Consider the following 16060-nt stretch of genomic DNA (forward strand, 5'->3'; position numbering starts at 1 on the left):
CTCAGGGTCATCCCAGCGTACTGGCCCTGACTGCCCTGTCTCATGCATCGAACCTGGACTGGCGATCTATTTCACATATGATAATATACATGTTTTAACATTATCTTCTCAAGTTATCCCACCCTCACCTTCTCCCACAGAGTCCAAAAGTCTGTTCTTTACATCTGTGCCTCTTTTGCTGCCTCGCATATAGGTTCATTTTACCATCTTTCTAAATTCCATATACATGTGTTAATATACTGTATTGGTGTTTTTCTTTCTGACTTACTTCACTTGTATAATAGGCTCCAGTTTTAGCCACCTCATTAGAACTGATTCACATGCCTTCTTTTTAATGTCTGTGTAATATTCCATTGTGTATATGTACCACAGCTTTATTATCCTTTTATCTGCTGATGGACATCTAGGTTGTTTCCATATCCCAGCTATTGTAAACAGTGCTATGATGAACACTGGGCTGCATGTGTCTCTTTCATTTATGGTTTCCTTGGTCACATACACATTTTTATGGTACTTGAAATAAATATATAGTTGATGACTTTATATCAGATAGGAAGTTTTATATTAAACTTGAAATATTAGAATTTGCCATCCAGAAAGCCATAGTTCCCTATCCAGAACACTAAAGACAAAACAGAGTCCTCATTACCTGAATATTCATCCCTCAAGCCAAAGTTCTCACATGATAAAATATTAACTCTATTCATCACTTCACTGACTGTGGCCTACTCAAATATTCTTCCCAGCTCAACACTAAAGCCTGCCCAAGTGAAGTAACTCAGAAACAAGAAAACAAATACAGCGTACTAATGCATATATATGGAATTTACAAAAATGGTACTGATGAACCAATTTGCAGGGCAGGAACAGAGATGCAGATATAGCGAACAGACTGAGGACAAACTGGGGAAAGGAAAGTGTAGGACGGATTGAGACAGTAGCACTGAAACATACATATTCAGTTTAGTTTAGTTCAGTTGCTCATTCGTGTCCGACTCTTTGTGACCCCATGAATCGCGGCATACCAGGCCTCCCTGTCCATCACCAACTCCCGGAGTTCACTCAGACTCATGTCCATTGAGTCCGTGATGCCATCCAGCCATCTCATCCTCTGTCGTCCCCTTCTCCTCCTGCCCTCAATCCCTCCCAGCATCAGAGTCTTTTCCAATGAGTCAACTCTTCGCATGAGGTGGCCAAAGTATTGGAGTTTCAGATTTAGCATCATTCCTTCCAAAGAAATCCCAGGGTTGATCTCCTTCAAAATGGACTGGTTGGATCTCCTTGCAGTCCAAGGGACCCTCAAGAGTCTTCTCCAACACCACAGTTCAAAAGCATCAATTCTTCGGCACTCAGCCTTCTTTACACTCCAACTCTCACATCCATACATGACCACAGGAAAAACCATAGTCTTGACTAGACGGACCTTAGTCGGCAAAGTAATGTCTCTGCTTTTGAATATGCTATCTAGGTTGGTCATAACTTTTCTTCCAAGGAGTAAGCGTCTTTTAACTTAATGGCTGCAGTCACCATCTGCAGTGATTTTGGAGCCCAAAAAATAAAGTCTGACACAGTTTCCACTGTTTCCCCATCTATTTCCCATGAAGTGATAGGACCACATGCCGTTATCTTCGATTTCTGAATGTTGAGCTTTAAGCCAACTTTTTCACTCTCCTCTTTCACTTTCATCAAGAGGTTTTTTAGTTCCTCTTCACTTTCTGCCATAGAGGTGGTGTCATCTGCATATCTGAGGTTATTGCTATTTCTCCTGGCAATCATGATTCCAGCTTGTGCTTCTTCCAGCCCAGCGTTTCTCATGATGTCCTCATGATGTGCATAGAAGTTAAATAAGCAGGGGGACAATATACAGCCTTGACGTACTCCTTTTCCTATTTGGAACCAGTCTGTTGTTCCATGTCCAGTTCTAAGTGTTGCTTCCTGACCTGCATATAGGTTTCTCAAGAGGCAGGTCAGGTGGTCTGTATTTCCATCTCTTTCAGAATTTTCCACAGTTTATTGTGATCCACACAGTCAAAGGCTTTGGCATAGTCAAGAAAGCAGAAATAGATGTTTTTCTGAAACTCTCTTGCGTTTTCCATGATCCAGTGAATGTTGGCAATTTGATCTCTCGTTCCTCTGCCTTTTCTAAAACCAGCTTGAACATCAGGAAGTTCACGGTTCACGTATTGCTAACGCCTGGCTTGGAGAATTTTGAGCATTACTTTACTAGCATGTGAGATGAGTGCAACTGTGTGGCAGTTTGAGCATTCTTTGGCATTGCCTTTCTTTGGGATTGGCATGAAAACTGACCTTTTCCAGTCCTGTGGCCACTGCTGAGTTTTCCAAATTTGCTGGCATATTGAGTGCAGCACTTTCATAGCATCATTTTTCAGGATTTGAAATAGCTCAACTGGAATTCCATCACCTCCACTAGCTTTGTTCATTGTGATGCTTTCTAAGGCCCTCTTGACTTCACATTCCAGGATGTCTGGCTCTAGATGAGTGATGACATCATCATGATTATCCGGGTTGTGAAGATCTTTTTTGGACAGTTCTGTGTATTCTTGCCACCTCTTCTTAATATCTTCTGCTTCTATTAGGTCCATACCATTTTTGTCCTTTATCGAGCCCATCTTTGCATGAAATGTTCCCTTGGTAGCTCTAATTTTATTACCATATGTAAAACAGATATCTAATGGGAAGTTGCTGTACAACATAGAGAGCTCAGCCCAGTGTCTGTGACAACCTAGAGGGGTGGGATGTGGAAGGGAGGTTCAAGATGGAAGGGACTTATGTGTACTTATGGCTGATTTATGCTCTTGTATGGCAGAAACCTACACCACATTGTAAAGCAATTATCATCCAATTAAAAATAAAGTTTAAAACTGTAAAAAAAAAAAAAAGAAAAAGAGCTGTCATTACCCATAATGACCAAAGTTCTGCTATCAGTCTTTCCTTAATCACTGGATGATGTAAATGCATATGTTCTTGGGGATGCTGTTTATGGCAATAAATAATGTAATTCAAATTAACTCAAAGTCAATAATGGGAAATGCAGAATTTCATGAAGTTAATGAATGTGATATTTGAATACTACTCAAGTCACACATAAAGCCAGTTAGGCCAGTTAAAATGAAATAGAGAAAATGGGTAATGATTCATTGGGTGCTACAAAGAATAATAATTTTAATATCAAAGGATTGGAAAGGCCATTGGGAAAGCTGGAAAAAGTGCTGTGCGTATTTTTGCAAAAAAGGAACCTTTTAAAAAGCATGCTAGAAAGTTAAATATTAAGGACAGGATATTATACTGTGTTATCAACTGTGTTAGAAATCACAAAAAAGAAAAATAAATGTTATTCACTCTGTTGATTTTTGTTTTTCCCACAGTTTAAATTATAACCTGTCTTTAAATAGCATTTGGTTTAATACTTTTCATAATAAAGTCTTACTAAACCCTCCTTCTCCGCTCCCATGCCTCTACTATTTACCATAAATCTTTAGTTCCTAGTTCATTTACATTTCTTGTCCTGGTACCATTTATTCTTAGATAACAACAATAATGCAGGATAAGTCATAAAATGAATTTTGATTTTTGAAAGTGAATAAAATCAAATTTAAGTGAATTTCTTTTTAATACAGATGTGAACCTTATTTAAATGTGCTCACACTCAAAGCATTCCATAGTTCTGATAGAGTGTTAACAAAGAAAGCAATGTCCATCATCTTCAATCGTTGTTTATACCATGAGTCATTTTAAAAGTGTAGGGAGTTAGGTGAACAAGTGATTAAAGCGCACCTAAATAAATAGAGATCTGAAAATCTGGAAGATTAAAATCAATGAGAAATTTTATGGTTAAGTCAGCTTAGGGATTGAGATGCAGAAGAAATATGGTCATAATTCTGATGAACTTTGCTGTAATGTTTCTCAGCAACTAAAGTATTTTAAAGATACATATTAGAAGTCAAATGACAAGATATGGAATAATCTATCAGGTGAAAGAAAAAGTAAAAATTATTTGGAAAGTGATGAAAATCAATGACAATTTTAAAGAATGGTAAGAAAATGCATTCATTTATTAAGAAAAAAAATCCTCTATGTTACATAGTCAACCATTAAATCAAATGTCAGATCTCATGTTTGTAAGAAGAAATAGTTTAATCATGATAACTATTTATTTTGCTGAACTACTACTGCTAAATACTCTATGGAAACTTAAAAATATTGGTCATAAAAACAAGATTTGTTGATATTAAAACCTGTTGAAACTAAATGACAATAGTACTCTGAAGAAGATGCAGGAAAAACAAGTGAAGTGGCCATGTATAGAAATGTGATGAATTACAGTGTACATCCCAATCAATAGTGGTTATTCAATAATATGAGTAATTGTAGTCAGATATTCTCATTATTCAAGAGAAGCTGGAGATTTGGATTTTAATGCAAAACTTTCCAATTTTCAAAGATTATGTGACACAGATAATACAAGCCTGTTAGCTGAATCTAGCTTGTAGGACAGTTGTTTCCAGACTAAGTAAAAAGCAAAGCTATTTTGGTTATCTATGGCTGATTTACATTTATAGTACAGAAAGAAAACATTTAAAATACTCTAGTCCAATTTTCTCATGTCAATCTTCTTTTTTTAGTAAATTCTCAAATGAAAATAAAAAACTGAAATATCATTCTATTCATTTCTAAATGTTTTGACACTTTGCGTATGTGCCAAGTCGTTAAGTCATGTCCAACTCTGCGGCCCCATGGACTGTAGTCTGCCAGACTCCCCTGTCCATGGGATAATTTAGGCAAGAATTACTGGAGTAGGTTGCCATTTTCTTCTCTAGGGTATCTTCCTGACTCAGGGGCTGAGTTTGCATTTCCTGCATTGGCAGGTGGATCCTTGCACCAACTGGAAAGCCCCATTTTGACACTGGGTAGCAGCAGCAGCAGGAGGCAAAAGAGAAAAAAGAAGATACAAGTGCATCTGAACCTGGCAACATTTAGTGAAGAGCAGTTACCATCTCAAAGATATACAACTTCAACCTATACTACTTTTTCTGCTTTCCTTAGTTATTCAGAAAGTCAGAGTGCTGTAAACTGAGCTGTCTGTTTCAGGAGCAGATGGGAAAAATAGCTACTTTTAAATGTGATTAAAATGTGAAGTCTCTGTTTAGTACTTATTTTTCTTTGTAAGCTTCTGATTTTAGGCTTAAGCAACTTTAATCAAGCGAAGATAGATCAGACGGCTGCTGCAGCCCTGGTCCACTGCTTATGTCTCTTCACGGAGAATGCTATAACAACAAACAATTGCAGCAAACAATCAACTCTATCCTTTGCCAAAGCTGCGAGAAAAAGTTATTCATATGTTACTGGGGGGAGTCCAGTGAGGGTGCAAAACATTTGAAGTGGACAGCAACTAGTCATTTTATTTATTAAAATAAAAATGCACTTACTATTTTGTGTCCTGATTAAGGTGGTTGTGACACAAAACTACATGATGTTAAAATTTATAGAATGAGACATCAAAAAAAGAAAGAAAAAGAAAAGTTTCTTTATGATAATAAGAAAACAAAGCAAGTGAGCCTAGCATGTAGGCATCAGGGTTGTGGACAATTTCAGGTTGATGATCACAGTATCTAATTTGATAGTCACCCAGTTGAGACAGGGACCAATCCCCGACTTTTGGAGAGGAGCACACCAAGGTCCCATGAGAGGGGAATGACTCACCCAAACCCAGGTGGCCAGGAAGTAAAGAAGCCTGGACCAATCCAACAGGCTATATTACAGATGCCTCCACTCTCTATTGTTTAGATGTGTTTGAAACAATACAGTTATTTTTAAAAGAATGTATTTGCTCTTTCATCCCATAAATCCTACTGTGGCAATTTATCCTATAGATATCTGACACATGTACAAAATAACAATATTCACTTTTTTTTTCTGCTTACTATAGTAATGTTTATGTCAGCAAAAGATTGAAAATAATTCAAATGTTCCTCTGAGGACTGATTAGATGAACAGTAGCAAGTATAATACTTCTAATGGAATATCATGGTATTCTAAGTAAGAATGAAAAAGCTTTCTATATATTAAAACAAAATCAAAATAAAACTCTAAGATATACTGTTCAGTAAAAAAAAGCAAAGTGCAAAACAATATACAGAGTATGCTTCCATTTGTGTAAGAAGTGTAAGAATGTATCTGTTTACACTGTTGTGTTTGTGTGTATAAACAAGTACCAGAAAAATATATAAGGAGCCAGTGATGGCTGGGGCAGATGTGGACAGGAGAGAAAGTAGATTCTCAGTGACTACTTTTTCATACTGTTTTGATTTTTTGAGCCATATATGGAAAGATAAGAAGATAGTTAAGAAAGAGGATAAAAGGAGCTGAGTGGAACTACAAGTTTACATGCTAACCTTTTGCTGGGCTTCTAGGGACTGTAATTTTAGTTTAACGTTTATCTGGCTCTGGTAACAGCAAAGCATGTTCCACTTGTTTCTGCTACATTTGCATCTGGAGAAAGAAGGGAGAGACTTTATTGGAGACTTAGGTGGGGAACATATTTTCTTGTGATTAAAATAGAGCCATCAACTAGGGATAAATAGCTCAGTTCTTAGATTTGTTCAGCATAGTCCACTAAAGGTATGTAATAATTTTATCTGAATAGGGAAGGAAATGCCAGCTGACTTCAGAACTAAAATTAGGATTCCTTTATTGCTGTTCCAAACTGCTAAGAACTAAATATTTTATGCTATGTTTGAAAGAGCAAAGGATTCTAAAACTTTGGTCTCAGCACTTAAATGGTCATATACAAACACTAGATAATATATATCTACTTCACTGCCATCCCCCAAGAATCATTCTTCATAGACTCCTCACAGAGAGCTTTTCCTTATTACAAAAGTACAGGATGGACTGCAAGTAAAACCGACTTTACAGGCATAAGGTAACCCGCTTTCCACATGAGTTTGGTAAAGCCGCTCTAATGATGGCAAGCAATCACGGCTTTCATTTCTAGATTGATGTACGGTTTACAGATTCCATTCTCATGTCTTATTTAACCCCTCCAAACACTGGTATGTGGGTACTATTATCTCTGTTTTAGAAATTAAAAGACAGGTTCAATGAGGTGATGCAGTTGAATAAAATCCCACTTCCAGGGACTGGCAGAGTCCAGACGTATACCCAGATCTTCTGATTCTGAACTCAGATCTATTAGTGCACAGTTATATATAATTATCAATGCCTGTCATAAATACAAACATGATTAGTTTAGATATAACTAGTGATATTTATATCTGATGAAACGATTTAGTCTTAAAGTTGGTCTGTTGCTGCTGCTGCTGCTAAGTTGCTTCAGTCATGTCCGACTCTGTGTGACCCTATACATGGCAGCCCACCAGGCTCCCCCGTCCCTGGGATTCTCCAGGCAAGAACACTAGAGTGGGTTGCCATTTCCTTCTCCAATGCATGAAACTGAAAAGTGAAAGTGAAGTCGCTCAGTCGTATCCGACTCCTAGCGATCCCATGGACTGCAGCCTACCAGGCTCCTCCATCCATGGGATTTGCCAGGCCAGAGTACTGGAGTGGGTTGCCATCGCCTTCTCCAAAAGTTGGTCTATTAAGGTTAAAAAAAAAAAAAGAGTCAAAATGACCATAGAAGATAATTTAAATCACATATAAAGTATAAACATTGTATGAGGAGAAGACAGTCTCAGTAATATTTAATTTCATGGTACAAATTAATATAACACATATACTAGGGTATATACCTAAAAATAAATTTATATATATTATTTACACATATTTCACTAAAGGATGGCTCTAGGTGAATTTATACAATTAAATGTGCATATCTGTATGATATGCACATTTAACTGTATAGGTACACAAACTGTACTGACAGGACTTATGATCAAGATGACCTATTTGGAGAGCACACATTTTAGAGAGTTTTCTGTTTAAAGTACCTAGTAATTACAGATAAAGTATCTAGAGAAAAAAATGCAACTTCACTGTGAAAATAATAGCTAGTTCATTGAGGGCTTACTGTACGTCATGTGTGCTCAGTTGCTCAGTCATGGCTGACTCCATGACCCCATGGAGTGTAGCCTGCTAGGCTCCTCTGTCCACAGAATTTCCAAGGAAAGAACAAATTAATACTATACTAATGTTAGAAGAATTGATGCTTTTGAACTGTGGTGTTGGAGAAGACTCTTGAGGGTCCCTTGGACTGCAAGGAGATCCAACCAGTCCATTCTGAAGGAGATCAACCCTGGGATTTGTTTGCAAGGAATGATGCTAAAGCTGAAGCTCCAGTACTTTGGCCACCTCATGCGAAGAGTTGACTCATTGGAAAAGACACTGAAGCTGGGAGGGATTGGGGGCAGGAGAAGAAGGGGATGACTGAGGATGAGATGGCTGGATGGCATCACGGACTCGATGGACGTGAATCTGAGTGAACTCCGGTAGATGGTAATGGACAGGGAGGCCTGGCGTGCTGCGATTCATGGGGTCGCAAAGAGTTGGACACGACTGAGCGACTGAACTGAACTGAACTGAATGTTTTATATATTACCACATTTAATCCTTTACAGATGTCTATGAGGTATATACAAACTCCTAAATACAGATGAGGAAACAAAATGCTTCAAAAGGTAGAATCACACAGGAAGTAAATACTAATGCCATGATTCGAATCCATTCACTTTGAGTCTAGAAATCATGCCCCTGGAATAAGAACTGTTCATATTCTTGTTTGATGCACCAACTCTATGACATTAAACAAGGCAGCAAAATGAATCTTATGTATATAACAGACAATGGTTTTGACAAAGATTCATTTCCTAACTTCCAAATTCTTACATAAAAACTGAAATGATAGCACTTATGATCAAGATGACCATAGTAGGGGAGCACACATTTTAAAGATTTTTCTGTTTCATAAACCTAGTAATTACAGATAAAGTATCTAGAGGAAAAAAAAAAATACAGTTGTATAAAAAATGCTATGTTATAGAACACAAAGTGGTAGGCAAGGCTGACAGCATAGATTTGTTTGGTTCCCAGTCTGGTAGCAATCAGAGGCACCAAGGGTTGATATTGCATGGTGGTGGGGATTAAAAATAACTCCCTGGCAAAAGACTTGAGCCAGTCTCAATGAATGGACTCTACATTAAGGAATGACTCCTCTATCAAAGAGGCTGAAAAAAAGCTCTTAGAGCTAAAGGTTATAAAAACCCAGGCGACCAGAGGACACAAAATTTACTTCTTAAAATCAGGCCAAGCCACATACTGACTCAGTGATTAAGGCAGAAAAACACAGAAAAAAAGTTTCCCTTCAATATGAACCTGCAAAATCATTTCCAAAGTACATGAGGCTAATTAAAGCTAAGAAAATGGTACCTCATTGTGGTTTTGATTTGCATTTCTCGATAATGAGTGATGTTGAGCATCTTTTCATGTGTTTGTTAGCCATCTGTATGTCTTCTTTGGAGAAATGTCTATTTAGTTCTTTGGCCCATTTTTTGATTGGGTCATTTATTTTTCTGGGATTGAGCTGTTTATAATAGCCAGGACATGGAAGCAACCTAGATGTCCATCAGCAGATGAATGGATAAGAAAGCTGTGGTACATATACACAATAGAGTATTACTCAGCCATTAAAAAGAATACATTTGAATCAGTTCTAATGAGGTGGATGAAACTGGAGCCTATTATACAGAGTAAAATAAGCCAAAAGAAAAACACCAATACAGTATACTAACGCATATATATGGAATTTAAAAAGATGGTAACAATAACCCTGTATGCGAGACAGCAAAAGAGACACAGATGTATAGAACAGTCTTTTGGACTCTGTGGGAGAGGGAGAGGGTGGGATGATTTGGGAGAATGGCATTGAAACATGTATAATATCATATATGAAATAAGTCACCAGTCCAGGTTCAATGCATGATACTGGATGCTTGGTGCTGGTGCACTGAGATGACCCAGAGGGATGGTACGGGGAGGGAGGTGGGAGGGGGGTTCAGGATGGGGAACATGTGTATACCTGTGGTGGATACATGTTGATGTATGGCAAAACCAATACAATATTGTAAAGTAATTAACCTCCAATTAAAATAAATTAATTTATATTTTAAAAAAGCTAAGAAAAAAAGTCAACAACCTCTACAATTAGGAAAGTATGCACATCTACACTGGAATAGTGTCTATTTAGGTCCTCTGTCCATTTTCTGATTGGGTGTTTTGTTTCTTGCTTTTTGGATTTGAGCTGCATGAACTATTTGTAAATTTTGGAGATTAATTCCTTGTTTACAAATATTTTGTCCAAATCTGTGGCTGGTCTTTTCATTTTGATATGGTCTCCTTTGCTGTGTAAAAGTCTTTGAGTTTAATTAGGTCCTATTTGTTTATTTTTGTTTTTACTTCCATTATTCTAGGAGACAGAGTGAAAAAGATATTGCTGTGATTTATATCAAAGGGTGTTCTGCCTACATTTTTCTCTAAGAGTTTTATAGTATCTGGCCTAACATTTAGGTCTTTAATCCATTTTGAGTTTATTTTTGTGTATGGTGTTAGAGAATGTTCTAATTTCACTTTATACATGTAGCTGTCCAGTTTTCCCAGCAACTTTTACTGAAGAAACTGTTTTCTCTATCATATAGTCTTGCCTACTTTGTTGAAGATTAACTGACTATAGATGCATGGGTGTATTTCTGGTCCTATTCTGTTCGATTGTTCTGTATTTCTGCTTTTGTGTCAGTATCACACAATTTTGACTACTGTAATTTTGTAGTATAGCACTGGGAACTCTACTTAATATTCTGAAATGACATAAGTGAGAAAAGAATTTGAAAAAGGATATATGGGATTGAGGGCAGGAGGATAAGGGGACGACAGAGGATGAGATGGCTGGATGGCATCACTGACTCGATGGATGTGAGTCTGAGTGAACTCCAGGAGTTGGTGATGGACAGGGAGGCTTGGCGTGCTGTGATTCATGGGGTCGCAAAGAGTCGGACACGACTGAGCGACTGAACTGAACTGAACTGATAGATATAACTGAATCATTTTGCTGTATACTTGAAACTAATGTAATGTTGTAAATCAACTATAGTATAATAAATAAAAATTTTAGAAATTTAGAAAGACTATGCAAAGTTAAAAGAAGAAAAAGTATGCAAAAATAAGAATATACAAGAGGAATCAGAAAACATCTTAAAAATAAGACTTTAAGATTCACAAAGAAATATGTTATAAACAACATCTATAAAAATCAAAGGAAAAGAAAAGACAAGAGTTAGATGTATATGGAAAAATAAATAATTTTTGGAGATGAAAATATGCTAGTTGAAAAGGATAATGCTAGTATATAGTAGAAATTCTCGACTGGATATAGAAGAAAAGACAGTAAACTGGAAGACAGGATTAAGAAATTCACAAAGAGTGAGATTCAGAGATATAAAGAGATGAACATTGTGAAATAGCTATTAATGGTCATGGAGGACACAGGCTTTAACATATATGAGAACAGATTATTTCAGACATAGAATATAAAAATCATGTCAGGTAAGCAATGTTTAGACATATGGTTGAGATATTTCTAGTAGTAAAGATCAACATGATATCTAAGATCAAAAGCATCATCATTAAATCTACAGAAAGATACATGAAAACAGATCCACACCTCAACTCCCACATAGAGCAAATATAAGGATAAGAAAGCCTTAATACTATCAGAGAGAAAAAAAGATTATCTGTAAAGTAATAATAATTAAATAGCAGATTTCTTATTGTATCCAAAATGCTGGAAGATAATAGAGCAAGATCTTCAAAGTGCTGAGGGAAAAGTAATTGCAACCTAAACATTTAAAACTACCTACCAGAGGGTGGGATGATTTGGGAGAATGACATTCTAACATGTATACTATCATGTAAGAATTGAATCGCCAGTCTATGTCTGACGCAGGATGCAGCATGCTTGGGGCTGGTGCATGGGGATGACCCAGAGAGATGTTATGGGGAGGGAGGTGGGAGGGGGTTCATGTTTGGGAACGCATGTAAGAATTAAAGATTTTAAAATTAAAAAAAAAAAAAACTAAAAAAAAAAACAAAAAAACAAAACTACCTACCATTAAGCAGTAGGGCCAAAACTAAAGATATTTCTAGGCCTGTAAGAATTGGTTTACCTGATAGACATGTTTGTTGAAATAACTACTTCTTAAGGCAAGAAAAAACAATACAATGAGGGAAAGCATGGGGCATAAGATGTAATTGTGAGCACAGAAATTAAACTAATCTTTTAAAAAATAAAAGAAAGCAAAAAGACATTATTAAAATTATAGAAAAAATTAAGAAAGTTGGAAGATAAAACATGCAGAGATTAAACGTTTTAACCTCTGAGCCACCAGGGAAGCCCAAGGATAGACTAAATGATTTTAAAACAAGAGAAAATACTGTAGTGCTTATGTATATGAAAATTTATCAGTCATGGTTAAAAAGGTCAAAATATAAAGTTACAGCTTCCAAACCAGCAGAGGAGGAAAAAAAGCAGGAAAAAATATCAGTTAACAGAAACATGAAAGGAGGAAAAAAAGAAAGGAAAATTAAATAAAACCAAAATAAAATGGCAAAAATAAGTCAAATATATCTATGTCAGCAACAAAGATAAATGCATTAAATTAACTTTTAATAAATAATATGAGAATGGAATTATAAAAATGAATCTAACTTCATAATGTTCAGATGAGATATACCTAGAACTAAATGATTCAGCAGTATACAAACAAAGGAAAATGGAAAAGATACTCCAGGCAGAATTAGCTAAAAGAAAGTAAGAATGTAGAAGATTTGAACAATAGAATTAATAAGTTTTTGTAGCAGCTACGTATATATATAAAACACAGCAGCAAAAAACAGAGAATTCCTTTTAAGTACATATGAGGCCATTTTGAAAAAAAAAGACAACATATTAAACTTCAAAACAAATAATTTTACAATTTGTATAGAAATACAAAAAACCTTGAATAGCCAAAGCAATCCTGAGAAAGAAGAATGGAACTGGAAGAATCAACCTGCCTGACTTCAGGCTCTACTACAAAGCCACAGTCATCAAGACAGTATGGTACTGGCACAAAGACAGAAATATAGATCAATGGAACAAAATAGAAAGCCCAGAGATAAATCCACACACCTATGGACACCTTATCTTCAACAAAGGAGGCAAGAATATACAATGGATTAAAGACAGTCTCTTTAACAAGTAGTGCTGGGAAAACTGGTCAACCACTTGTAAAAGACTGAAACTAGAACACTTTCTAACACCATACACAAAAATAAACTCAAAATGGATTAAAGATCTAAATGTAAGACCAGAAACTATAAAACTACTAGAGGAGAATGTAGGCAAAACACTCTCTGACATAAATCACAGCAGGATCCTCTATGACCCACCTCCCAGAATATTGGAAATAAAAGCAAAAATAAACAAATGGGACCTAATTAAAATTAAAAGCTTCTGCACAACAAAGGAAACTATAAGCAAGGTGAAAAGACAGCCTTCGGAATGGGAGAAAATAATAGCAAATGAAGCAACTGACAAACAACTAATTTCGAAAATATACAAGCAACTCATGCAGCTCAATTCCAGAAAAATAAATGACCCAATCAAAAAATGGGCCAAAGAATTAAATAGACATTTCTCCAAAGAAGACATACGAATGGCTAACAAACACATGAAAAGATGCTCAACATCACTCATTATCAGAGAAATGCAAATCAAGACCACAATGAGGTACCATTTCACACCAGTCAGAATGGCTGCGATCCAAAAGTCTACAAGCAATAAATGCTGGAGAGGGTGTGGACAAAAGGGAACCCTCTTACACTGTTGGTGGGAATGCAAACTAGTACATTGGAGAATCACTATGGAGAACAGTGTGGAGATTCCTTAAAAAACTGTAAATAGAACTGCCTTCAGTTCAGTTCAGTCACCCAGTCGTGTCCGACTCTTTGCGACCCCATGAATCGCAGCACGCAAGGCCTCCCTGTCCATCACCAGCTCCTGGAGTTCACTCAGATTCACGTTCATCGAGTCAGTGATGCCATCCAGCCATCTCATCCTCTGTTGTCCCCTTCTCCCCCACGCCCAAGGTAAGAGAAACCCACGTAAGATGGTAGGTGTTGCAAGAGGGCATCAGAGGGCAGACACACTGAAACCATACTCACAGAAAACTAGTCAATCCAATCACACTAGGACTACAGCCTTGTCTAACTCAATGAAACTAAGCCATGCCCAGCGGGGCAACCCAGGGCGGGCGGGTCATGGTGGAAAGGTCTGACAGAATGTGGTCCAGTGGAGAAGGGAATGGCAAACCACTTCAGTATCCTTGCCTTGAGAAACCCATGAACAGTATGAAAAGGCAAAATGATAGGATACTGAAAGAGGAACTCCCCAGGTCAGTAGGTGCCCAATATGCTACTGGAGATCAGTGGAGAAATAACTCTAGAAAGAATGAAGGGATGGAGCCAAAGCAAAAACAATACCCAGTTGTGGATGTGACTGGTGATAGAAGCAAGGTCTGATGCATAGGAACCTGGAATGTCAGATCCATGACTCAAGGCAAATTGGAAGTGGTCAAATAAGAACTGCCTTATGACCCAGCAATCCCACTGCTGGGCATACACACTGAGGAAACCAGAATCGAAAGAGTCACGTGTACCCCAATGTTCATTGCAGCACTGTTTATAATAGCCAGGACATAGAAGCAACCTAGATGTCCATCAGCAGATGAGTGGATAAGAAAGCTGTGGTACATATACACAATGGAATATTACTCAGCCATCAAAAAGAATACATTTGAATCAGTTCTAATGAGGTGGATGAAACTGGAGCCTATTATACAGAGCGAATGAAGTAAGCCAGAAAGAAAAACACCAATACAGTGTAGTAACACATATATATGGAATTTAGAAAGATGATAACGATAACCCTGTATGCGAGACAGCAAAAGAGATGCAGAGGTACAGAACACACTTTTTGACTGTGGGAGAGGGACAGGGTGGGATGATTCGGGAGAATGGCATTGAAACATGTAAAATATCATATAAGAAACGAATCACCAGTCTAGGTTCGATGCAGGATACAGGATGCTTGGGGCTGGTGCACTGGGATAACCCAGAGGGATGGTACGGGGAGGGAGGTGGGAGGGGGCTTCAGGAGTGGGAACTTATGTACACCCATGGCGGATTCATGTTGATGTATGGCAAAACCAATACAGCATTGTAAAGTGAAAAAAACAAACACACACACACACACACACACACACACACACAAAACACAAAATAAGCCTCAAAAAGTATCAAAGAATCAGAATCATACAGACCAGTCATCTGATCATAATGAACTACTGATTCGTGTAAAACCACAGATAAATTTCAAGTGTATTACATTAAGTGAAAGAAGACAAAATCAGAAGACTACAGGTGATACAATTATATTTATACAATAATATGGAAAAGGTACAAACCACTGGTTTCCAAGGACTGGAATTGAAGATATGAAAGACTACAAAGGCACACAAAGAAATTTTTGTAGGTGACGGATATTCTATACCTTGATTATGATGGTGAAAAAAGAAAGTAAGAATGTAGAAGATTTGAACAACAGAGTGAATAAGTTTTTGCAGCAGCCATATATAGAACACAGCACCAAAAAATAGAGGGAAAAATGAATATGTACATTTGCCAAAATTTGCCAAATGAATATGTACATTTGGCAAATGTACAGAGCTGTATACACTAAAAAAGGTAATTTTACTCTATGCAAGTTATACCCTAATTAACCTGATTTCGAAACCCTGCTCAATTTAATAAATGTATTACTTCAGATGTATTTATTAAATCAGAAAAAAGTTTTAAAACATTTTTGAAAGTTCTGAAACATTTGATTAAATGTTTCAATCAAAGATCTGGAGAAGGAAATGGCAACCCACTCCAGCATCCTTGTCTGGAAAATCCCATGGACAGAGGAGCCTAGTGGGCTGCAGTCTATGGGGTC

At 37.0% G+C, this 16060-nt stretch overlaps 1 protein-coding gene across 49 annotated transcripts in view; it reads right to left on the minus strand.

Annotated features, from left to right (window-relative positions):
• Nucleotides 1–16060, minus strand: part of MBD5 (methyl-CpG binding domain protein 5) — a 479551-nt gene that overhangs the window by 184888 nt on the left and 278603 nt on the right. For 13 of the 49 annotated variants that reach the window (XM_060410011.1, XM_060409993.1, XM_060410004.1 and 10 more), the window contains one exon: nt 6414–6510. The exons of the other annotated variants lie outside the window; for them this stretch is intronic. The gene's annotated coding sequence lies outside the window, so the exon portion shown is untranslated. The remainder of the gene's footprint in view (nt 1–6413; nt 6511–16060) is intronic. 49 annotated transcript variants of the gene reach the window in all.

Source organism: Ovis aries, chromosome 2, assembly GCF_016772045.2.
Source record: "Ovis aries strain OAR_USU_Benz2616 breed Rambouillet chromosome 2, ARS-UI_Ramb_v3.0, whole genome shotgun sequence".
Classification (NCBI taxonomy): domain Eukaryota; kingdom Metazoa; phylum Chordata; class Mammalia; order Artiodactyla; family Bovidae; genus Ovis; species Ovis aries.